Below are 24,866 nucleotides of genomic sequence, written 5' to 3' on the forward strand. Positions count from 1 at the left end.
GTGGGTAGAAAAACTTAAAACCAGAAAGAAGATTCTGGATGACACGTTCCCTCAAACATTTCACCACTTTGTGAAACTGATGCTGTGGTGTACCTATAGACTTAATTCTTCTTAACAGTTATAGTGACAGCCATATGTTGATACAATAAATCAAAAAGAATATTAACACCTTTAACACTTTCGATTTTGGTATCTTTCGATTAAGAGGAAGCAGAGGCAGAACTGATGTTCGTCACTTTTAGGGTTAAGCGCTATGCTAAACATTTTATGCAGACGAAGGATAGGGACGCACTGAAATTTCGTAAATACCGTTGGGTTTGCTGTAGCAACTAAACAAAGAGAGGAATAGGCGAACATCTTGTACGCTCTAAGTGATTATTCCGATCATGTACGTCAAACTTGGTGAAGCGTGACTATAATTTTCAGTGTTAGGTTGTCAAACTTCCGAGCATTTCAAGGATTTATGCAGATTATATGAAGACCTAGACTGTAAACAATGGTAACGGACAACCAATGCGAAAATAGCTATTGCGTGTAAACGTGATAAGTGATGTACTTTATTTGTATTGGTTAGTAGTTTCAAGAGAAACGAGAATTTCCAGCTCTATCCCTAATTTCAGGTTCTCGTTGATGGCAATTTTGTCACTATGTGCTTTGTAAACAGTGGTACATGCCATGGGTATAGCTCGCAAAAGTAACAACGACGTGTTCGTACCAGGAAAATGCTTTTAAAGGGTGATTGTGTGGATCTGAGGTTGATTCACATGACGACGACTCACATAAATATACTGTATCTATTCCTGAAGTGAAATCTTCTTAATAAGTTGCTGCCAATAAAGTAAATGTCAATATTTATTTAAGTGGATAAACAATGTTATGTCCCTTACCATATTTTACGTGAATTTACGTGACAAAGTGATGGTAGAAAAGTTAAGGGCCATCCTGAACACTGTTTACAAGGTGCAGCAATATGCCAGCTAACATTAATTTAACGTTGACCTAACTAATAGATAAATTTCTCTGGTTGTTATACTTCGTTTTTGCATATGGTTAATGCAAATCTTAATATAAAAAACTGACACGATTTGGAACTTTTCTATCTGCATTTTTGAGAAATTTCGCAGTACTATTTCGTTCGTTCTCCCAGCATGTAAACAGTGGTATGACATGCTAAGTCATTTAAAAGCACTCAGTTTTTAAGTAAACCATAATGAGTAGCCACTGATGGAGATCCTAAATAAAAATTTTGTGTAGAATTTAACACTTAAAAATGTGTCTTTAGATATATTTGAAAACAGCGACTAATCTGAGCTAAAAATGACTTTACATATTATTTAAATATTTCACTGATGAGGTTTTATTGAAATTTTACTGCGAATTTTCTCAAAACAACCAACTTGCACGACACCAATGTTTACAGGTGATGTCTTCGTATGTTGTTTGCAGTTGTAAAAATTTGTGCCATGATATTTTTTTCGTAAAGAGTAATATTTCCTAATTATCCCAGAAATATTGGTGCGTGACCTCCAATGTTTGAATGACATGTTTGATAGAGAAAATCAGCCCAGTATTTCATTTTAAACATTAAACGAAAATTTACTTCATTTACGACGCTTTCAAACTGTAAATAAGTGTTTGTGTTTCACGTCTGAGAATTATTACGGAGTAATGAGAGTCAGAATTTATTTCACGACAGGATATAATTTCAATTTTATGCTGCCGATATCTCTCGCTGTGATTTCAACCATGCACATTTTTATTGCAAGAGCACTAATGAACAACGAGGAAGATTCTTCCTCATTTTAGACAAACTTTTAGACCTCTCACCTTGAAACCATTCATTATATCTCTGCTATTTCAAAATCGTGAGTGCCTATTTATTTGTAGCTTTATGATGCATGATTTTAAATTACACTTAAGCATTGTTTTTAAATAATTCTGCTATAGTAGAGCATCTACAGCCTGGCTAATACCTACTACTCTACAAGCATTTCCATTTAATGTTTAATACAAACGTAGCCATGCCCTCCAGTTCAGCTTGTTCTCTTATACACTACTTTATTTTCCTATCTCTAAAGGTTAATTACGTCTCCCATTCGTCGCTTTGCACGATCTATCCTAATGACTTAGAACGAGTCTGTCCTCGGAATATTAACTTAATTAGCATTTAAATATGGGTGCAAGCTAATCAGTTAAGGATGAGTTCCTATTACAGACAACTATATTTAGTTTAACAACACAACTAAGTGTAATTCTTCAGGCTGTTCCGATGATTTGTTGACAAGCACTGTGAGGGGTGTATTTCTGCAAAGATCAGCACGGTTCTCGAGAAACTTAGCTTCAAGTGTATGTTTTGTCCTCCTACCTCAACAAGACGTCTAGCGGGAAATATGTAATTTGAAGTCAGCTTACGAAAATCAAGAATTCATAATAAAGCGTTCAAATGTGGCATGTCGCACATTGGCAAAACAATTGGGCCACTGGACATCAGATGCCAAGAACATCGAAGGCATTCTATCTTTTCTTTCACACTGAGACAGCAACTGTTTATTGAAGTTTTGGGAACTAATGCAATGTGTTGCCGTAATATAAAAGGGAGGACAAAAAATCTCGACAGAAAGAGGAAGTCCTGGAAGGAACAAAAGTATAAATATTTGACTGCGCTGAATTAACAGTTAAATTTGTATGGTGTCAACATTTTCAGAGGTGAGTCAGATGGGAAATATAATTAACTACTCATGTCCACCAGTTTTATTTCTCTAGATTGTTTGTTTGATGGTTGTTCAAAACAGAACTACTTTTTACGCAAAAAAGAAAGTACACTCTTTCTATAAAGTTTTGCAGTGGCGCTAATTTTTATTCTTTGCGTTCATTGCCAGAACCCGTGAAATGGACAAAACAGTATCTTAACATTCAATTATCTAGTCCATGTAATTTAAGTATCAGTTAATTATGCTTTCCGTAGTTAATGTGTGATGATTCATTTGGTCCGGCTTGTTATAATGTTAGCTGTGTTGTGGGAAATTTTAAACTACTCATTATTCTTCTGAGTTTGAGGACACATGTTTATGTTATGGTACTTTTAAGAATGCATTCAATTAGGGGTACTTCCTCGTTAATTATGATTGTTCAAAGAGTGCTTAAGAACGTTGTTAATGCTACACAATGGAACAAATGTTTACATTAATGATTATGATGAAATTAATTTCTTTAGATCATTGAGTTAGTATGTGGCGGATTAGCACGCAGTCCTGTCACAACCATATGCTTTAGACTTTACAAGGATCTTGCTTATTATTTAAATTACGGAAAAGTAGCAGGACAAGATATAATTTTTCGAATTTTTTTATTATACAAATGATAAAAGACTGAAAAGATTTCTGGCAGCACTTAAATTATGTACTCGAACCTGTTCTGAGAACAAATAAATGAGAAGTACGGAGATAAAATAATGAGCAGACGTAATCTGAAAATAGTAGTAAGAATTTATCATGGCCAGATATTTTTTGTTGATGGCTGCAACGTAGCTGGAATGACTCGATGGGACAGGAGAGGTTCTCTCCGACAGCGATCCATTTTGCAGATGACAGACTAGCTCCTGAATATTCAGACCAGCTGATTGAATGAGAGACTCTATTTCCGTCCGGAAGGGGATTTTCAAGCTGTCCCGAGCACATGCGATCGCGAAGCATCTGGTCCACTGCCGCCTGACTAGATATCTGCGTTCTTAATATTCATTACCTACGAAAATATTGTACTGCACGAAATTATAGGATGGTTCTTGTTTCATAGGGACACAAAATGGCCGAATTATTAAAAATTATTTCTCTAAATACATAGATTTCCGCGGCCAGAGTAAGCTAACATAAAAAATATGTTGCGGATGGTTCTGCGTCTTATTATAAAATAATTGTCAGTGAATGAAGTCGAATTTTCGGCCACGGTTGCAGTGACCTTCTACTATGTCTACATTAACGTTCATAAAGAACTACTAAGAAAACTAGGTCATTTGTGTCAATATGGTCCCGTAAGAGTTCGGGCCATATGTGTGCATCGGGACAGAGGAAGAAGGTCAATGGCCGGCTAACCTTAACAATATGAAGATGGATCCGCACACGTATTGCCCGATCTCTTACGGGACTTAGTAAGATTGTCTGCCGCGAGTAATGAGTGGAATGGCCAGGGGCACTACGAATGTAGTGTGTGGACATTAAGTTGGGAATGTGGGTCTGACAGCGAGCGTGCAAGGGATAAATACCTGCAGTCGCAGTATCCTCTGTGCCCTTGGTGACTCAGTCGCAGTATCCTCTGTGCCCTCGGTGGCTCAGATGGATAGAGCGTCTGCCATTCAAACAGGACATCCCGGCTTTGTGTCCCGGTCGGGGCACACATTTTGTATGTCAACGCCTGTCGACAGCGTAGGGTCTTGATTTAATTATCATTTAATTTAGGTTTAGTGAAAGCAGATAAATTAAATTCATTTGGGTAAAGACGCCTCAATTTAAATCAACAGTGAGCGCCATCAACTGCACGAACTCATCGTTAAATAAAATAATTCTTACTCTCTGACCTAATTAACAACAAGCCAGAAACTCAATTGTCATACGATGAAAGTAGACACACAGAACAGAGAATATATTTTCCTGAATTAAACAAGTAAGAGATATAACACCAATTCGCGAACAGAGCAATCACGTTCTAATCACGGTATATGCTACCTCCAAACTTGGCAATTTACGGTCGAGGCCACGAATTTTAAAGCTCATAATTTCAGCGTCCATGTCAACTATCAAAGGCCCGTTTAATCACACTTTCCATCACACAATAGAAAATAGCTTAGTAATGGCATGAAATTCACAAATTATAATTAGACAATTCACACGTCAAATAACACGTAGCAGTTAGTGAAAAACTTAAAGAAAGGCAGGTCACGTGACCCGAGCAAACATGTGAATCACACACTGAAACAACTAAATTTTCGACAACTTCCCCATTTTCGTATATTAAAACAATGAATGACATGTACTGAAGCCTGTAGTAAAGCAAGGCCCTTGCTACATCTGACGAACTAGTCAGTTCCCACAATCAGGCAATAGTGAACCTTGATGGTGAGTTACAATCCACACAAACTTTCAAATTTCACCACGAAAGCTGCCCACCGTTAACTTGAAGTAGTGGTATTACCTAAGGCGCCATCCTTCCAACAGCTGACAGTACAGCCCATTTTAAACATTAAATGGTGTAACGGCATGTACTGGCCTCGGTCATGGCTGCCACAATTCCACTGTGTTCAAGCGAGGTACGCCGGCCGGAGTGGCCGAGCGGTTCTACGCGCTACAGTCTGGAACCGCGCTACCGCTACGGTCGCAGGTTATAATTCTGCCTCGGGCATGGATGTGTGTGATGTCCTTAGGCTGGTTAGGTTTAAGTAGTTCTAAGTTCTAGGGGAGTGATGACCTCAGAAGTTAAGTCCCATAGGGCTCAGAGCCATTTGAACCATTACAAGCGAGGTACAAAGTAAGCAGGTCCATCAAAGTCTTGGAGAGAAAGGATCGTTTCTTTACGTCAGACAGCACACTCCATTAGGCAGGGAGCCACAAATTCCTCCATACGACTCGGTTCTGCCTTTATATCGGGGCACCGAGCCGCACCGCTGCTACTTGGAGGGAACGTCTCCGAGAGATGCCACGCGACCCGACGGTCTCCAGCCAAGCGGACTACATCGATAACAAAGCAAACCACTGGTGTAGCCCATCTGCGAAACAGTCATGTGTCACTTAATAAATGTTTCGTCCACTGTAACGGTATTTCAGTAATTCAAGCACTAATTTAGAAACGAGACGATAAGTACATGATAATCTAGATGTTTTCGACGTATGGAAGCGCTCATTAAACACCCATAATCTCATATTTGACAGCTCGAGGCTGAAATATGTCGATTTCCACATTCTCAGATACACAAGTATCTATCGATGAAGAAGTGCTCCGCGTGACCCTGCGTAAGTGTTTTGTTTCTAGTTAACAGTCTGAGATTGCTTGCCTTCCGGAGCGCTCCCTTCAGTACTATGAATTTTACGTGAGTTTTTGAGTTAGTATGTGGAATCAATCTGCTGTTATGTCCTGTAGATGTGTTAATAGCCCGAACAATTTTTGGTACATACGTGGAAATGCAATTTTTGGCGTAAGGAAGCAACAGTGTTACAATCAGTGAAGATAAAACCTTATTTCCTACATTTTGGGTGCCGTGTAGGGGACCAATAAAAGTTTAGGCTCCTTGTCTTTGTTTTTCGAGATGTTCATCAACTCTAAATGCGTGAATGAAAGAAAAAAATTCTATGCGTTTTGGAGTGCCGGCCAGTGGCGCGAACCCACAAACCACTTCTGGATGGCGCCTCCTCTCAATAATCGATTTAGCAAGAAAAAGAAGAGTGGCATATAGCATCCTAATATACCAAGTGCAATGCAGTGCCTCATGGAATGGGTCTCCCATTTCTAGATCATCCAGTAGCCACAACAATAAACTTTTCTGAGTGACAGTAATGATGAAGACCAATCGGATACACGTCATCATTCCACTTCTAGCGATCCTACCTATACACCAGCATCACGTAGTGAAATGTATAAAATTACGCAAAATGAACTAAGTGATCTTGTTAGAGATCTGGACATTTCAAATCTTAAAATCAGACTATTACTTTCCCGTTTCATCGAGTGGAATCTTCTGGAAGATAAAGCTCGCCAACACCAAAAGCCATATAATGACATATTGTATGGATGTTGAATGTTTGATGCAAGAACTGAGTACCTTACTTTTCATAGATAGCTCGAAAACTACTTAGAAACCAGTTGCTCAGAAAATAATGCACCGCACTTTTTTTTGGAGTCGAAAACAATGCTACGACTGTGAAAATTTACGTATGTATTATTTGAAGTCTCCTGAGTGAGCACGCCAAGTATCCATCAATTCCGACAGCGTAGCTATAGGACAGATTCAAAGTGGCGTCTGTAGGTGATGTACGTTACAAGCAACGTGCAGTCATTCATTTTCTCACTTCAGCAAAAGAAACGCTTGTACAAAGTCTTACACGCCCCTGTTTCGCCCTGGAGGAAGGCCATAGAACTGGATGGAGATTACGTGGAAAAATAGGGTGTGTAGATAAAACATCATTCTTTCGTTTGCATTTTGTTCAATTAACAATTGTTGAAGGAAAACTGCGGTGCATTAATTTCTGGGCAACCCTCGTACATAATGATAACGTGCTTCCTTCCACCCCAGCGGCATATGGAGCCATAGCAAAAGAAATTTACACCGCGATGAGAGATATTTTACACAGTATCGATGATGATAAGCATCAACGGTACGTATATGTTCATTTAAATGTCATCGGTCCACTTGTGAGCCTACAAGTGGGTGCTGTAAGTACTGTTACTACATTTGTGAGTGGGAAAGTCATGTTATGGATTTACTATACAAACAGAAGGACTGACCAAGACGAAAATGTATATTGCGTGGCAAGTGAAACGTCTCTCAGAAAGCACTTTTAAATTCCACTAAAATCCAGATACCACCACTACATACGATGCTAGGATTGCAAACGCAATGAATAGGAACAACGAACGAACATTTGAAGACTTTCGTCGAAAATTCCCTGGACTTAGTGCTGAGGAAATGAATCAGGACTGTTCATTGGCCCAAAAATGCGTAATGCTCTTGGAGACCAGCAATTCGAGTATCTCAGTCCTAACGAGCTAAATGCGTGGCAATGCTTTTGGGAAGTTACGTCATTGTTCTCGAGAAACACGAAAGCTGAAAATTACATCGAACTTGTGAATGATCAAGCAGAAACTGATATGCTATATGTCACTCAAAGGCCACTTCATTCGCTCACATACCGGCGATTTCCCTGAAGATTGTGGGACATTTAGTGACGAACACGGTGAGATGTTTCACCAACAAACCTCTGTAGTGAAACATGGATACCATGGATAATTCATTGCTTGAGTGTTGAGAGGTTTTTGCTGAAATTTGCTGGAAGACTCACATCTTCCCCGTAAGCACAAGGTGAAGAAAAAACGCAAGTTGCCCTCAAGATAGCTGTTAATAGTGTTATTTAATTGAAATAAATCGAATGTAGCTTTTCGCGTACTTTAAATCACTTTGGTTTATTTGCCCACATGACTTGTGAATAAGTTACATTTTACGATTTTACATTGCTCATATGTTTCAGGGACTTAGCGTATCAAATATCTGAAAACGTAGACCCTGTGTGGAAGACATGATGTGATGTATGGCTTCAGTACCCCTTAAATTATATAAACCAATTTGGATACTATTTTCATTATTATAATTTTTGAGTAGAGTGTGAAAAATATGTGAATCAGTATTTCAGTGGAAACATAAAACTCAACACCCAGTTACAGAACTGTTGCGCGATGGATAGGGCGCTCCACTGGCTGTAGTAGGGCATTTTTGCCTTAAGAGAGCGTGGTTCGTACAAGATCGGAAGTGCGATTGCAGTGGCAGTGGAAGCCGGAAGGTGAAAGTGAGTTGGATCCTGGCGAGAGCCGAGAAGTGTGCCGGTAGCTGATGGCTAGTTTCAGTTCGGCAGTTGTGCCGGTAGCTGATGGCTAGTTTCAGTTCGGCAGTAAACAATCACCGGCTCTGAGCGTGAGAAGGCGTGGTTCGCGCGTAGAAGTGAAATACTTCCCTCAGGGTGAGATGGGAACTGGTGGCGAGTCGAAAAGTGTATTGGCAGTTGATAGCTAGTAGAAGCTCGGCAGTTAAGTCATCGGCTCTGAGCGTAGCAGCGATAATAGGAAGAGACACTCAGACAGATTTCTGGATAGCGAACCATTATTACCTCAGCTGGGGCCGGCTGCAAACCGCTGGACGCATGGGGCGCGTACCGAAGGAAGAAAGGTATGTGCTTCAGCGGCCGACCAGACCTGGAGACGGGCGACGAGCCGCCGCTGTCTTGATGTGACGTGACGGTTCCACGCATTCCTTTCTGGATCGTTGTACCGATATGTCTGGTGAGTTTCCGGTTTGGTTTATCGTATGCGAGTGAGCTGAAGAGAACAAGTCGGCCGCATTTTTCAGTACCAATTGGAACTTATACGAGTTTAACGAGGTTCCTTTTGGTCTGCCTACTTGAAAAATAGTTCTTTCGAGGTTGCTTGATTCCGCACTTGGTTATAACATGTTTAAATATAACTAGCTGGATTTATAGTGCCACCTCTGATAATCATCTGGAGCAACTACATCTTGTTCTGGAGCGTTTGAGGCAAGTGGATCTCGCTGTCAAACCATCTAAGGTTATCTTAGCCCAGGGTGTGATATCCTTTCTTGAATATTGTTTCAGCCGAAGTGGTTAAGACTGACCAATTAAGGACCAACGCCAATTATAGTTTCCGCCCTTCCAAAACCAAGATGGGTGTGGCCCATTTTATCGCGATGACCAACTTTTTCGGAAATTTTTCTCAAAATGCACGGAAGTAGCAGCTCGCTTGAATCTCTTGAAAAAGAGGGGTGAACTCTTCTTCTGTACTGAGCCAACAAGCCACCTTTGGTTCTCTGAAATCGCATTGAGTAACACCAGGCGGGGACGTCAGGAAGTTGGTTAACCAGTGCCAAGTATGTCAGATGGCCAAGTCCATTAAAGTTAAGGGGGTTGCCCCAATCCACCCAAGTGAAGCGCCCATGAAACGTCTTTTCATCTATTACCTTGGTCCCCTTCACTACACCCATTGTGAACACAGTCATATATTTGTCGCTGTCGATGGTTGTACTCGGTTCATCTGGCTGTTGCCCCACAGAGACTTTACAGCAGGACAAAATATTAAGCACCTAGGTAGGATATTGTTTTGGTTCGGGCTAGAATCGTTGTCACCGACATCGCTCCCCGCTTCATTTCTAGATAATTTTGAAGCTTTTGCTTCCATTCGGGGGTTAGACAATTCACCACCACCCCATATTACCCTCAGCCTTTATTTCCAGAGTATGTTAAGTCTTCTTCAGCCGACTTCCAATGTGACGCTCAAACACAGTGGCACCTTATCTGACATTGGTTGAACCTGGCTTTTAACACCATCAGGCGTGAGACACATCGAGCCATTCCTGCCTCTCGTATGTTGACTTATCACCTCCGTTCCACATTTGTAAACATTTGGTCCATTCATGACCTCATACACAGTGAGATTACTCCTCAGGTGATCAAAAATAGTTTCCAAAGCGCCCATAGGAGGGAAGCAGCGTAGTATAACCAGGGGCCAGCGACCGGGGAATGTGCTGGTCAGAGATTTGTTCTTCGTTACGAACTTTGGGGGAAGGGGTCCTTCAAGTAAATCGTCTGGTAAACAGGCACCCCGTTTTGTGGATCCCTCTCGGGTGACACATGTTCCAACTCCGGTCACACTAAGGCTTAGGGATGAGAAAAATGAGATGGAATCCCGTGTCCATCTCAGCTAGGTAAAGCAGGGCAATGTGTTTTACAGCTTTGCTCTCTCTTCTGTCCACCTGTCCACACCCCCCCCCCCCTCTTCCCCGTGGTCTTGGTTTCGGGAATAGGTGGGGGGGGGGAGGGGGAAGGGAGAATCTGTAGTGTTAGCAGTTAGCCAACACTACGCACACTACTTGGTTGAGGAGGCCGAATGCACGCGTTAACTCACGCAGGCTGTCGTGAGGTCTGAAACAGGATACGTAATGAATGCTATAAAGAAAAGTACGTAGCTGCTGGAATACTTAACTTTAATCCATCATTGTTGTACATCGCTCTTGACGATACAAGTGAGACTCTGTAGATACATGCAATGTAATGCTAATGGCGCCTTGCTAGGTCGTAGCCATTGACTTAGCTGAAGGCTATTCTAACTATCTGCTCTGCAAATGTTCGAGGCTTCGTCAGTGTGCATCGCTAGCTAAGTCGTCCGTACAACTGGGGCGAGTGCTGGTCCGTCTCTCGAGACCTGCCGTGTGGTGGCGCTCGGTCTGCGATCACTGACAGTGGCGACACGCGAGTCCGACATGTACTAATGGACCGCGGCCGATTTAAAGCTACCACTTAGCAAGTGTGGTGTCTGGCGGTGACACCACAGAATCAACCGTTGCTCGATCGATAGGTCTAACCTTGGGCTCTTGTAGAACGTCTTTGCCATAGAAGGGCGTGGTACGTACGGATATCGGAGACGTGAGTGCAGTGTCAGTGACAGCAGAAAAGTGAAACTTCCCTCAGGGTGAGATGGGACCTGGTGACGAGTCGAGAACTGTGCCGGCAGTTAATAGTGAGTACAAGTTCGGCAGTTGAGTCATCGGCTCTGGATAGCGAACCATTACTACCTCAGTTGCGGCCGGCTACAAACCTTCGCGTACCGCGGGTGGTAATGATGTTTGGTTTGCGGGGCGCTCAAATGCGCGCTGATCAGGGCCCGTACAAAGTCACAATTTTTACGCAGTACAATTTTTTACTCAGTCCAATCTAGCCACTGTCCGAATGATGATGATGATGATAAAATGGTGAGGACAACAAAAACACCCAGTCACCGTGCAGAGAAAATACCAACCAGTCGGGAATCGAACCCGGGATCCCGCTAGCCCCTAGACCACGGGCTGCGGACGCCTACCGCGGGACGGAGCGTGTTGTGTGCTTCAGCGACGGACCGGACCAGGAGACAGGCGACAAACCGCCGCTGTGATGAAGTTGTGTGTCGCATTCATGCTGCCCTTCCTGGATCGTTGAACCGATTTGTCGGGTGAGCTTCCGATTTGGTTTATAGGATGCAAGTGAGCCCAGCATCGGCAGTAACCGTAACTATAATTGCCATTTCCTGTTCCAGTATCGCGAATGTCTAGTTCCGTAGTTCTCTGGCTGCTTGTTCGAGTTTCACGTCGGGTTCCATATCAGACTTACGGTTACCTTTTCTACTACTGTCTCTAGTAAGGGAAGTTGTGAAAGTTGTGTGTGCACTCCTATAAAACTACCGAATTTATTTCATTATTTTATGCGCCAGTCGGAGAGTTATTTGTGAAGTTCGGACTCAGCTTCTTAGTTGGCTGCTGTAATGCGTCGAACTTGCGGCGGCGCGCATTTATACAAGTGTGTACATTTCATGTGCTACGCCCCGCGTGTACTATTAATGGAGCACACAACTTCATTAATTTTCTTATTGGGTGTTTACAATATAACGTTTGGCTGTGTCTTTTTATTGTTTGTAAGGGTGGGGCGTCTTTATCGTAATTATTTAGTCTCTCTGATTGAGGACTCACTAAACGCTTGGCGCAATTCCTGTACTAAGTTCTCTATTACTCTGTTAATTAGGCTACCATTTGTGTTTCTTTTGGAGGGATTTGGGTGAAACCTTCATGGCTGATAGAGCAGGCGTATCGTCCGAAAGCAGAGCTAAGTCCATACTCTACCAAACGGCCAGCTGGGTGCAGGTGGTCTTGAAGCACTTAATCTTCCAGAGTACACTATGACTTGCCAAGACACGGTAGTATTGCACGTCGATGTATTTGTCTTAATCACTGCGTGGCTACTCAAAGTCCCCTATAAAGTTTCTGTTTAATTTTTAGCTCACCTTACTTGTTGAAAAGTTAACCGGCTAGTTTGCCAATCACGTAATTACTAGATTTATTTACTTAAATGTGTTTATGTAGCCAACTCATGGTTATTAAGCTTGCTCGTCGTTTGCTCCTTTGGTTTTTGAACTGGCCGAACGTTAAGATATTTAAGCTCTATTAATTTCATGGAGGTCCTCACTGGCTATTTTTACAATTCAGGACGCAATACTTAACAATAATTTTATCTGGATATTCCTCTTGCGTGCCTTGCGCACCTCCGCTACCCGTCGGTATAGTAATTTGCTTACATGCTTGCGGAGTAGACAGAGTACTTCTATTTTTGATTGTAAAGCTTAAAGTTCCTTTCGAGGGAAAATTTTTAGCCCTCTCACTGTACTGCTTCAGTTTTTATTATTGTATTTAAAATGTTTGCTATTAATCAGTCTGGTACAGTTTTATGATTGTAAATTAATCTCTTTCTTAGCAGTCAGTACCACTGAAGGAGTCTTTTCCAATTGTTGTTTAATAAATCAAACTTAGTGTGATTTGTTAAAGTAAAAAGCAAGTTAAAACCACGAATAAAGTTCAGTCACTCTTTGGCCTTATCGTCCCTACACAGACAGCCTGACGCGGGTATTGGGTACTAGTAAAACTGGCACCACTCTGGAAAAACGGACTCCTTACTTGTGATCAGCGCATGGAATTAACCCCAAAACTACAAGCTCTAGCTACCTCAGATCCCTTGAGCTGTTCAGCAGCAGAGCTTAGTCATCCCCGCTGTACGATATTCTAGAGCGGGTGGGCTGATAATCAGATTCGCAGGGCATTTAAACAAGCAAGCTTTAAACCTCTCCAGCGTGGCCAAAGGAAACGGATAACTGCGCTATGACGGTTTACCTACCTACTATTGTCGATGCGTCCTAACAGGTCAGTTGGCTCTTCAAGAAACACCGAAGGAAGTGTGAGAGGAGTGGGGGTTGTGAGTGACAGAGTTATTACTTTTTTCTTACCGCTAATCTTCTCCATTATTTGTTATTGTGCTGTGACTCACCTTAAGTATTATTATGACGCATGAGACCCCTATTCTTATAGTATCTAAAGCGCAGTGTCTTAGGTAGGAGATGTACACAATTGCGAGGTGCCCAGCCCTAAAGTCATGATACTGACCATACATTTACACTGAAGATCCAAAGAAAGTGGTACACTTGCCTGATATCGTGTAGGGCCGCCACGAGGACGCAGAAGTGCCGCAACACGACGTGACATGGAATCGAGTAATGTCTGAAGTAGTGCTGGTGGGAACCGACGCCATGAATCCTGCAGGGCTGTCCATAACTCCGTAAGAGTACGAGTGTTTGGAGGTCTCTTCTGAACAGCACGATGAAAGGCATAACAGATATGATCAATAATGTTCATGCCTGGGGAGTTTGGTGGCCAGTGGAAGTGTTTAAAGTCTGAAGAGTGTTCCTGAAGTGAGCTATAGCAATTCTGTACGTATGGGGTGTCGCACTGTCCTTCTGGAATTACCCAAGTCCGTTGGAATGCACGATGAACACGAATGGATGCAGGTGATCAGACCGGATGCTTACGTACGTGTTACCAGTCAGAGTTGTATCTAGAGGCATCAGGAGTTTCATATTGTAAGAGGTATGCGATGTATGCGCTGCCTGCAACAGGCAAGACTTAGGAGAGTCTCTGACCAGAGAGCAGTATGTAGTTAGTTGTTGCTTGTCGCTAGTCGACAGTAGTCTGCAGGAGTCTGCGGTAGTCGGCAGTAGTCGGCGCGTGTCTGCGCTTGTCTGCAGTCTGCCCTGGTCGGGACTCTGGAGGATGAGTATTATTGTAGAAGGTAAAGAAGCAGCCTTGCGCATATCTAGTGATGTATGTTAATTGTCATCCAATTTCTTTAAAAAAAATGCCCCAATAATAATTTTTATAATATAAAGTAATTTTAAAAAAAGCATTCATTTCAATTTAAAGATTTTATCCAGTGCATGATTATTCGTTTCACGAGTCACAAAGCATAGGCCAGCATTGCACTGAGCTGTGCCGAAAATTTTTTAGGTAAGAGTAGATATATTCGCAGTTTTTACTGAGGTAAGAATTATCGTTTTTTTATTCAGAGTACAGGGCCGTGGCGCAGCGGTGCTGTATTCATAAAATTTACCAGGTTACTGAATTTTTTTCATTATTTTGGTGTTTAGGAATTTTTCTGTTTCGAACTTAACATTAAATGAGAAAAGGAATTTTGTGGGTACATTAAATGTGAATGCATTTCTGCACAGAGATTATAAATGGGAGCCAATTTTGTTCAGAGGTTACATTAAATTAGAACCACATTCATTATTTTTATTTATATTATTACGTGTGGGGAGGTTACATTTGGTTCTTGGTTCATTTTAATTATTGTTTTTGTGGGGAGTTTACACATCGTTCATTTCCATTAAATATTTTTGTGGGGAGGTTACACTTGGCGATATCCGGCCAGGATCGTATTTCTTTGTGAATCTTCTGATAAGTAGTCATATATCTGCTCTTATTTACTTAAATGTAGTTTGCATCTGGCGCAACGCATTTACTAATTTGTCACTCTTTCTTTCACAGATCATCGGTAATTTGTTGCTCTTTCTTATAATTGTGTTTGTTGCATTTTCGCATTGTCCTTGTTTCATTTGTGCTTAATTTTGGTTTGTGAAAAATGCCGCGAAAAACTGTTAACAGTACATCGCGATGTGCAATGAGTGAAATAGCCGACTGTAATAATTTGACCGATAATACTTGCGACACTCAGTGTAATGATGACAATCCTCCATTTACAGACAATCAGTGCGTACTGATCACTAGTAATGATTTTGACCCTAATGATGAACAAATAAATTCAATTGTGTCCTCTGTTAATTTAACGACAATTGATGACGCGGCACGTTCTGTTACAATGAACGCTGCCCAGTTTAACACACCCGATTTGCAAAATTTGAATTGTGAACAGATAAATTTTTCTAACGAAAATGAACAGTGTACTCAAAATACGACAGATTTATTTGATTCCGAGGTAGTGACTAACAGTGCACATCCGTTTGGCAAACCTTTTCAAGAATTACAGAATAACCAAACGGTTACAGAAAACGTGACAAATGCAGATACACCATTATACGGTACAGAGAATAGAGCCGATAATTTTGGCTGGGATCAAGTTATGGCATTATTACGACAAATGAATGAAAAAATAGATAGCAATACCAAACAGTCGAATGATAAGCAAGACAGCAATCACAAACAACTTTGTGAAAATCTCTAACAACAACTTAATGAAAATAATGAAAATCTCAAACAACAACTTAATGAAAAACTAGATAACAATTCCAAACAGCTTAGTGAACAGATTACAGCCGTTACCGCGCAATGTCGTGATACTAAAGAACAATTACGTGAGGAAATTAAGGCTTGTGCTAGGAAAAGTAGTGAAGAAATTAGATCTGTGGCACAAGAATTAAATAATAGACTTGCAGCTACAACTAAATTACTTAGAGACGAAATTAGAGCAGTCGGTAAACAATGCTCTGAAAACGCAACACAGTTACGCGACGAGTTTAAATTAATGTCAGCAGAACTTCCACGCACACTGGATGCAAAAGTAGACGCGAAATTCGACCAACAGAACAGTCAAATTGACGAACGTTTTAATCACCACCTACAAAACAGTGAAACGCGTTACCGTAAATTCATACAGGAACAAAATAAAGAAAAACGACAAGTCATGGAAACAATTACTGCACAGAGACAGGAAGATAAACGTAAATTGTTTACCAAAGCAAAAACATACGTAGACAACAATATTTCTACTGTATCAGACGAAATTAATACTATCAAACAATTGAACACCGAATTGCGTGATGAAATTTCCGATCTTAAATCAAAAACAGATACACACATAGTAGACAGTGACCGACAGACTTGAACCATTAGAATTAATACAGGATTCCGATGTCATCAAAGCAGACGTTAAAAAATTGAACGAAACCACACGTAAAATACAAAAACAAATTAATGCTTGTGACACTAAAAACGACGATCAGGTACAAATACTGAGTGAAAAATGTGATGAATTGGCCAGTCGTATTGACGTTATTGAAAGTAATAATGACAGAAAATCAGACGATACTTCACCGATTTCGTTCAATCAAACACCTGAATTCCAAAATTTACAGCAGACAATCGGTGCGATAAATTCGTCCAATAATACATTACGTAGAAAATTGTCAACTTTACAGCAAGAAGTGACAGAGATGAAAAATGTTTCAGTCAATAACACGTCACAGCATACGGCACATTCCGAACATTTGTCACGCTCACACAGCCAGTATAATTTAGGTAATTTACAGAGAGTACGTGACTTAGATTCCGAACAATCACAGACAAATAGATGCTCATACAATCCTGAACACAGAACACAGATTCACCCATTGGATTGGATACAACAATTTAGCTTTGCTTTTCCGCCGACTTGGCCCGTAACACATAAACTTGTATTTATTTGCAGTTTTTTGGAAGGCGAACCGGCAACTCGTATGAGACCGATCGCGAGACAATGCTACTCGGTAGAAGAATTTCAGAATGCTTTTCTGTCAGCGTATTGGTCGAAGACGACACAGCGCGGAATTAAGGATCAATTAATTAGTTTACCGATTTATGAGAACTCAAATTTTTCCACTGTTACACAATTTTTTGAACACATGGTCGAACAAAACCAGTACTTAAGTGAACCATACAGTGAATCTGCACTTATTCAATTATGTATTTCTAAATTACCACGATCATTAAGAGTGTCACTTTTAACGGGTCCGCAGAAAGAAAATATTTCGGCATTCAGAGATCTGTTACAGCTTTTGGAAGTGCAGCAATCGGATTATTCCTTTACAAACAAAAAATTTTCATTTAATAACCAAGGTCAACAAACATACAGCAATTACGATCAGCCACGCTATTTCAATAGCAAAGGTAATAGACGCTTTAGGAACGACAACCACCAGAACTTTAATAACAGACAAAATTTTAATTATCAGTATCGACAAGATTATCAGCAACAGCGAACACATTTTGGTAACAATAGACGTTTTTCACCGCAACAGCAACAAAACCAACCGGCTAGCATACCTAACCAACAATGTAATGTACAAGGTCAACCAAGCTTCAATGTTTCGCCGCATACACGTATATAGCGACAGCTCCAACAAATAGTAACGCACAGTAACAAGGGAATCGGTACGCACAGAAAACACACTATTTCAATTCCTATCGCAATGCACCGTATAGATATGACTATCATGACAGACTTAAAAGTAATGAACACAATTTTCAGCGTACGTTTAATAACAGTCGGTCTTACCAACAGCAAAATCATCCGCAACAACATATTATCATGAATGAACCAGACAGTAGGTATCATCCCGAACGTAATACGTCAGGAAGAAATAACAGAACAGTACAAATAGTTGAAATGCCACAGCATCCTCCCGAAAATAATAGCACGTCAGATAGAATTTGACTAGATACAGTACAGGTTGCTTCTTCCAGCAACGTAAGCGATACCTTTGACTCAGAGAATCAAGTTCACGAAAATGTTATAACTTCTGACGACATCCGAGACACTCTTTTGCAGGAAAGACCAGTTGTTCAAAAAACCATTTCACACCCTGTCATCAAAGTAAAGATTGGATCATCCAAATTTTCAGCAGTAATTGATCCTGGATCTCCTATTTCAGTTATAAATGAGGGAAGTTTCAACGAATCTAACAAAGACAATAGCTATCCTACATTACCATTAGGCAAAACTAAAGTAAAAGGAGCAGTATCTAGTAAAGGAGTAGATGTAAAATTACAGACACATTTAACATTTTGTATTGCAGGTCATACATTTCACTCAAATTTTTGGATTGTTCCCTTATTGACGACAGACGTTATTTTAGGTACGAATTTTCTGGTACAACACGACGCAATTATTGACTTTCAAAACTCCTATTTAATGTTAAAGGATGAAGATGTACAACTGGATTTAGAATTTCGGCACTGTTTATCCTAAGAAGAACAAACACTTAATCGTACAGAAGTCACTTCCGCATCACGTAACATAGACTGTCATTCCACATTGTTCACAGATACGTACGTACACAACTATAATACTCCAGACGAAGCCGACTATGGCGTTATACAGATGATTTATGATAAAGTTAAACAGAGCAGTGCAAATACAGACGACAAACGCACGCAACTACGCAAAATTCTTTTACAGCGAGCTCCAGTTTTTGACAATGTTCCTGGTACTATGTCCGGTTTTATGTATGAATTTCAAGTTGAACAGCACGACACATTTAAAGCCAAACATTATCCCATTCCGTATATTCACAGAGAACAAGTTAAGAAAGAATTGCAAGCTATGCTTGACCAAGGCATTATTGAACCGGCAGTTAGTCCGTACATAAACCCGCTGCATATTGTTAAGGAAAAGGATGGTTCACTTCGCCTCGTACTTGATTCGCGTCACATCCACGACATTATTATTAATGAAACGGATCGCCCACAGACACTAGAAGAACTTCTACGGAAATTTCATGGTACTGCTATTTATTCCACATTAGATTTGAAATCGGGATTTAGGCAAATTCAACTCCATCCGGACTGCAGAAAGTACACGGCTTTTCTCTGTTTTGGTGACTGTTATCAATTTTGTAAATTGCCGTTCGGTTTAACTATTTCTTCCGCAGCATTTATTCGCGGTTTGAATACAATACTTCCGACAGAACTTAAAGCCAGAATCACAACGTATGTAGACGACATTCTTAGGCTCGTTTCACACTGGGACACTTGTGGCGGTCACCGGTGACGGTCACCGGTGACTGTGGCGAACACTCCTGGGTCACTGGTGTCGCACACTGCAGCTGTTGCCAACTGATTAGTTGGTGAAATGGACTCGAGCGAGGAGGAACTGTTGTTAGTACTTGTAATGAGGAGGAGGAGGAGGAGGAGGAGGAGGAGGAGGAGGAGGAGAATGAAGAAACGTTCATTACACATACATCCACAGCTACGTGATCGGCTGGAGAAAGGATTGTATTACAATCTGAGAAGAAGTTTTTTCAGTATTTTCGAATGTCAAAAACTTCATTTGATGAACTACTGGAAAATGTGAAAGAAGCAATCACAGGAAAAGACACTACACCAGAGGAAAAACTTGCTCTTACATTAAGGTAGGTACTGAAGTATTATTTTTTTAATTGAAAACACATTTTACATATTTTAACTAGTATTAATATACATTACAAAATATTGTAAAACTTTCACTGATAGTTTTAAGTTCATTGTTTCTCTGCCTGTGCTGTTGAAAAGTATATTAAGGACTCGTCACTGTACTCGGAGGCCGCTGGCGAGCACACAGCTGGTAACTGATCGGACAACCTCGACTGTCCTCTAGTGTAGCCTTGAACTGTTCCATGATATGCACGGTCGTGATGCGGATCCCCCGTAGTGTAATTTGGTACCGGCGCAAATCCTATTTGGGACGAAGAGGAAGCAGAAGCGCTGTAATATTGTTGGGCATTAATAATGACATTCATCAAATCTGATTTCACTTTCAGTCTTGCATGACTGGGTAATTTTTTTAATTCAGGTACTAAAGACTGCATAAACAAGCTATCTTCGTCGGCTTGCTGTGATGAATTGTCTTTTCTGGCGTACTTTTCCTTCAAAATGTTATATAGGATAGCTTCTTCTTCAAGACTCTTCTTTTCACGTGGCCTTTTTTGCCGTCGCTCAGCAGTTTTTTCACGTGCCTCCTGCTCTAAATTTTCTCCTTCATCAAACTCATTTCTGTCTTCATCATCATCATTGTCAATACTAGAAGTAGTGTTCTTACAGTCAGTTGTTAGGAATCGCAGCTGATCGAAGTAGATATACTTCTTCCTACCAGTTGCCACAGAACCACTCTTTTCTGTTTTTTGCCTTAATAACTCTCTGATATAACTGGCCCTTAAGCCCTTCCATTTCCTTTGAAGGATTGCCCTGCAACAAACAAAAACCACCATAGTATTGTAATATCTAATATATAAAAATGAATGTTTGGCTGGTTTTGTTCGTATGTTATGCGCAGCCCTACCGTTCATCCGATTGCGATGAAACTTTGTCACTTGCGCGAAAGTTATAGGCATAGTACAATTATCAACATTTATTAAAATTATAGTTGCCGGGCGTTTCAGCTGGTTATCTATAATGTCAACGTGTGCGAGCGTGTGTATGCTTGTGTGTAACCTGCATAATTTTGTAGTTTTGCTCCATACGCTTTATCTTTCTTTTATAGGTACTTGGGGGCCGGATCATCCATGATGGACTTACATTTTCAGTACAGAATTGAAGTATCAACTATCTCGTATATTATACGAGACGTTTGCTCTGCCATATGGCGTAAAATGAAGTCAAAATGTTTTCCCGACCTCTCGAAAGATCTATGGCTTGTCTGAGCTGAAGGATTCCATAAGAGGGCCAACTTTCCTCATTGCGTGGGTGCAGTGGACGGGAAGCACATCAGAATTAGCATATGGGAAATCGTCCGACTCAACTGTGTTTCGTAATACAGTGTTAAATAATAAACTACAAGATGGTACGCTAGATTTACCTGCACCAAAACAACTGTCATTATTGTTTGAAAGACCTATGCCATTCATGTTAGTAGAAGATGAAGATTTCGGATTGTCAAAATTCATTTTGCGCCCTTATGGTGGAAAGTATTTAGACACTAAAAAACGTAGAAGGTACATCGAGTGTACTTTTGGAATTCTTGCAAACAAGTGGCGCATTTTCTATCGACCACTGGATGTTAAATTAGATTTGGCAGAGTCTATTGTGAAGACATGTTGCCTCCTCCATAACTTTGTGCGTGATCGTGATGGCATACAGTTTGAGGATACGTTAACTATTCAGGGATTGCAGGACATGTCACCTTGCTTGGTCCGTGGAGGAAATATTGCGAACGGTATCAGAGAAGATTTCACAAACTACTTCATCAGCCCTGAAGGCGAAGTGCCATGGCAGCTGCAAAAAATCTAAGTGCTAGAAATGTTATGTGAACATTAATGTCGTTAGGCCTAAATGTTCATTGGAATTGTGTTTGAAATGTGCAGTGTTCAATTATTACCATGTTAACTGTAACAAACCATACTGTTGCGTTCACTGAACTGATTAAAACTTGCAATTAAAATTATAATTACAGTGCACTTTTTTGTATTACAATTGTGTGTACCTAATTGAACAGAACCCAAGCACGAGCACTGTTTTCATTCGGGTGTCAAAAACTTGTAAGTCAATAGTATTATGGTAACTAAATAAAATTCATTATTATAGTAACAACATATGCGTAAATTATTGTTGTTTTGAATAATATTTTAACGGTTATTTTCGGACCATAAGGCGGAGCGCCTTATTGGACTACGAAAAGACGTACCCTTAATTTTGTTATGAAAATGTTGAAATAAAACTATTAATTTTATTTTACTTTCATTCGCCCTGTAGGGGTGAGTACATGGTTTCTGCGCTCATCCATTTTGTCCATTCTTCTCGCATTGAGACTGCATAACAGTACACTTGCTATTGGTAATGCAAAAGAAAAGGGGTGAGGGATAGCATTCTCCTTTTAGGTTATTAACCTCCTAGCCTCGTACAGGGGTAGAAAATATATTTCGCTATTCTTGTGGTCCGCAAAATACGGTATTAAAGTGAAAAAAGAATATAGAACTTACCAATTTTGTTTCTTTCATCTATGCTCTTTTCATCGAAATCAGGCACAAACTTCATAATAATTTCTTGCCACGCTTTCATTTTCATGACTTTGTTACTGTAGTCATCGCTTTTCATATCCCAAATAACGGGACGACTTTCCACTTCACTTATAAAATCTTCTGTGTTGATGAACTCTAAACTCATGGCTGCACTGTGTGGAGAACCACTGGCTCAGCAACGGCTTCCTGTCTGTTGGCAACTCTGCACTAGAGATGGGCAAAACTGTTCTTTTCAGAGATTGGATCAGAACTGTTCATTCCCTGAAATGAATTAGCTCTTTTTCATGACTCACCACTCATTTACAAAAGAAAATAAATGAAAGGCACATTGCCCTTTAAACTTGGTTTATTCCAGTACTATACCTGTATTTTGATCTTATTTGATCCTATTTTGAAGTAACACAGATAATGAGTAAGAATTTTGTATTGTTTATTGAAATTTCCACGATATGACAAAGTTTTTGATTATTGATTTATTTTGCACTAGCGTGGTTTTTTGGGTGATCGGAAAATGTTGTAACTTGAGATTTACATTAACAATATATTTGGCTATAATGTATTAAAATTTCATTAACCTCATACAAATACATCGCAAGCCATATATTTTTCCTTTCGAAGACGCCTAAAATCGCAAAATCCGTACCAGAATAAGAAAAAAAAATATAAATTTGACTGTAAAACGAAAGTGCTGCATATAGCCTTACGCAGAATAAAACAAGGAAAATATTGGTGTATCACATTTTGCGATACGTTTATCGGTTCGCTCGTAATTAAAGCGTAAATTCGAGTGTCCATAATAAAAATCCTATAGTAAGAGGAGTCATCAGGAACCTAATCTAATCAGTTTAAACAAATAAAAATAAAATAAAAACAATTGATGTACACATAACATAATAATGTAATATACATAGCGGTATTACTACGAAGAACAATATCCAGTGGGGACAAACTTCGATGCAGAGGCGCTGAGTCGAGCAGGTCGAGCCGCGAGCTTTATTACTGCGTGAGCTGAGACCGCAGAGACCAGAGTGACACCAGAGTCGCTTTGCTCGACGCTCTGGCTAGAGTCGAGACGGTGGGGTGAGCGTTGAGCGGGCGAGTTCCGAGGGTGGGGGGAGCTCACCCGCTCCGAGCCAAATCGTCGGTTCCCTTGCGAGCAGGTTTTTGCAAGTAGTTCCTATGTTATCCGCTAGGTGGCTCTCTGTCCTGTTGCTCGCATCAACTGCCCAGAGGGCAGGACGTGCGACTGAAACGATCGCCGACAGAGTGCGATGCGAAGTTAAGCTGCGCCAGACACTGCACAGTGCACACGGCAGACGACGCACAGAGACGGCCCAGCATATGTGAAACACAAAATCCAATGGGGCACTGCACAATGCAGGCAGCCAAGGTAGAAGCAGGGCAGAGGCCGGCGCTGGCTGTGTTGTGTGGCGTGCACTGTGCTCTGACCAGCAGAGGCGCTGCTGATATGCTCCGTCTCTCTCTCTCTCTTTCTCTCTCTCTCTCTCTCTCTGCCGTGGGAAAAGTTTGGAGCTACCGTTCTTTTTTTCTGAATCACTGATTGTTCACTCCTTTGAAAGATTGAACTCTATGAATTAGTTCAAGAGCGGATCCCCCATCTCTACTCTGCACTGCTTTGTCTGTGATCGGTGTCCCAGTGTGAACACTCCAATACAAGCTAATGCATGTCCGGCGGTGACCGCAGCGAACACAGTGTTGGTGTCCGTCACATGTGGCGACGGTGAGTCACTGCTGGGTCACCGTGACTGGTGACTCAATGCAGTGTCCCGGTGTGAATGCTCCAATTCAAACGAATGTATCTCTATTAGTGACCGTCACCGGTGACCGTCACAAGTGTCCCAGTGTGAAACGAGCCTTATTGCAGAAGCTAACTGGTCTGAACACAATCTGATTCTTGAACAACTGTTACGAACTTTTCGAGCACAAGGACTCACAATTAATCTCAGTAAATCGCACTTTGGCAAAACTTCTATAAAATTTCTTGGACATGTAATTTCAGCAGAGGGCATTGCGCCTGACACGGAAAAACAAGCTTTACGTGACATTACTGTTCCTACGACGAAGAAACAACTACGCAGCTTTCTGGGTTTAATTAACTTTTTGCGTAAATTTATTCATTACTCTGCTTTAGACACCCCTAGATTATGTCAATTGACAGGTAAAAACACATTTTTTTCCTGGGATAGCCAAGCACATTCTGAATTTGTGAACCTGAAACAAGCTTTGTTGAATGCACCACTTTTATCACACCCAGATCTTACTAGAAATTTTTCCATTGCCACCGACAGTTCTAACACCGCTTTAGGCGTACACATTTTTCGGGAAATTGAAGAAGATGGTTGTACAGTAATTAAAAACATAGCCTTTGCGAGTCGCATATTGTCACCTGCTGAACGCAATTATTCTGTTACAGAACTTGAAACATTATGTGTTGTATGGGCATTTACGAGACTTCGGCATTTTCTTTA

This window comes from Schistocerca nitens, chromosome 6, assembly GCF_023898315.1.
Source record: "Schistocerca nitens isolate TAMUIC-IGC-003100 chromosome 6, iqSchNite1.1, whole genome shotgun sequence".
Taxonomy (NCBI): domain Eukaryota; kingdom Metazoa; phylum Arthropoda; class Insecta; order Orthoptera; family Acrididae; genus Schistocerca; species Schistocerca nitens.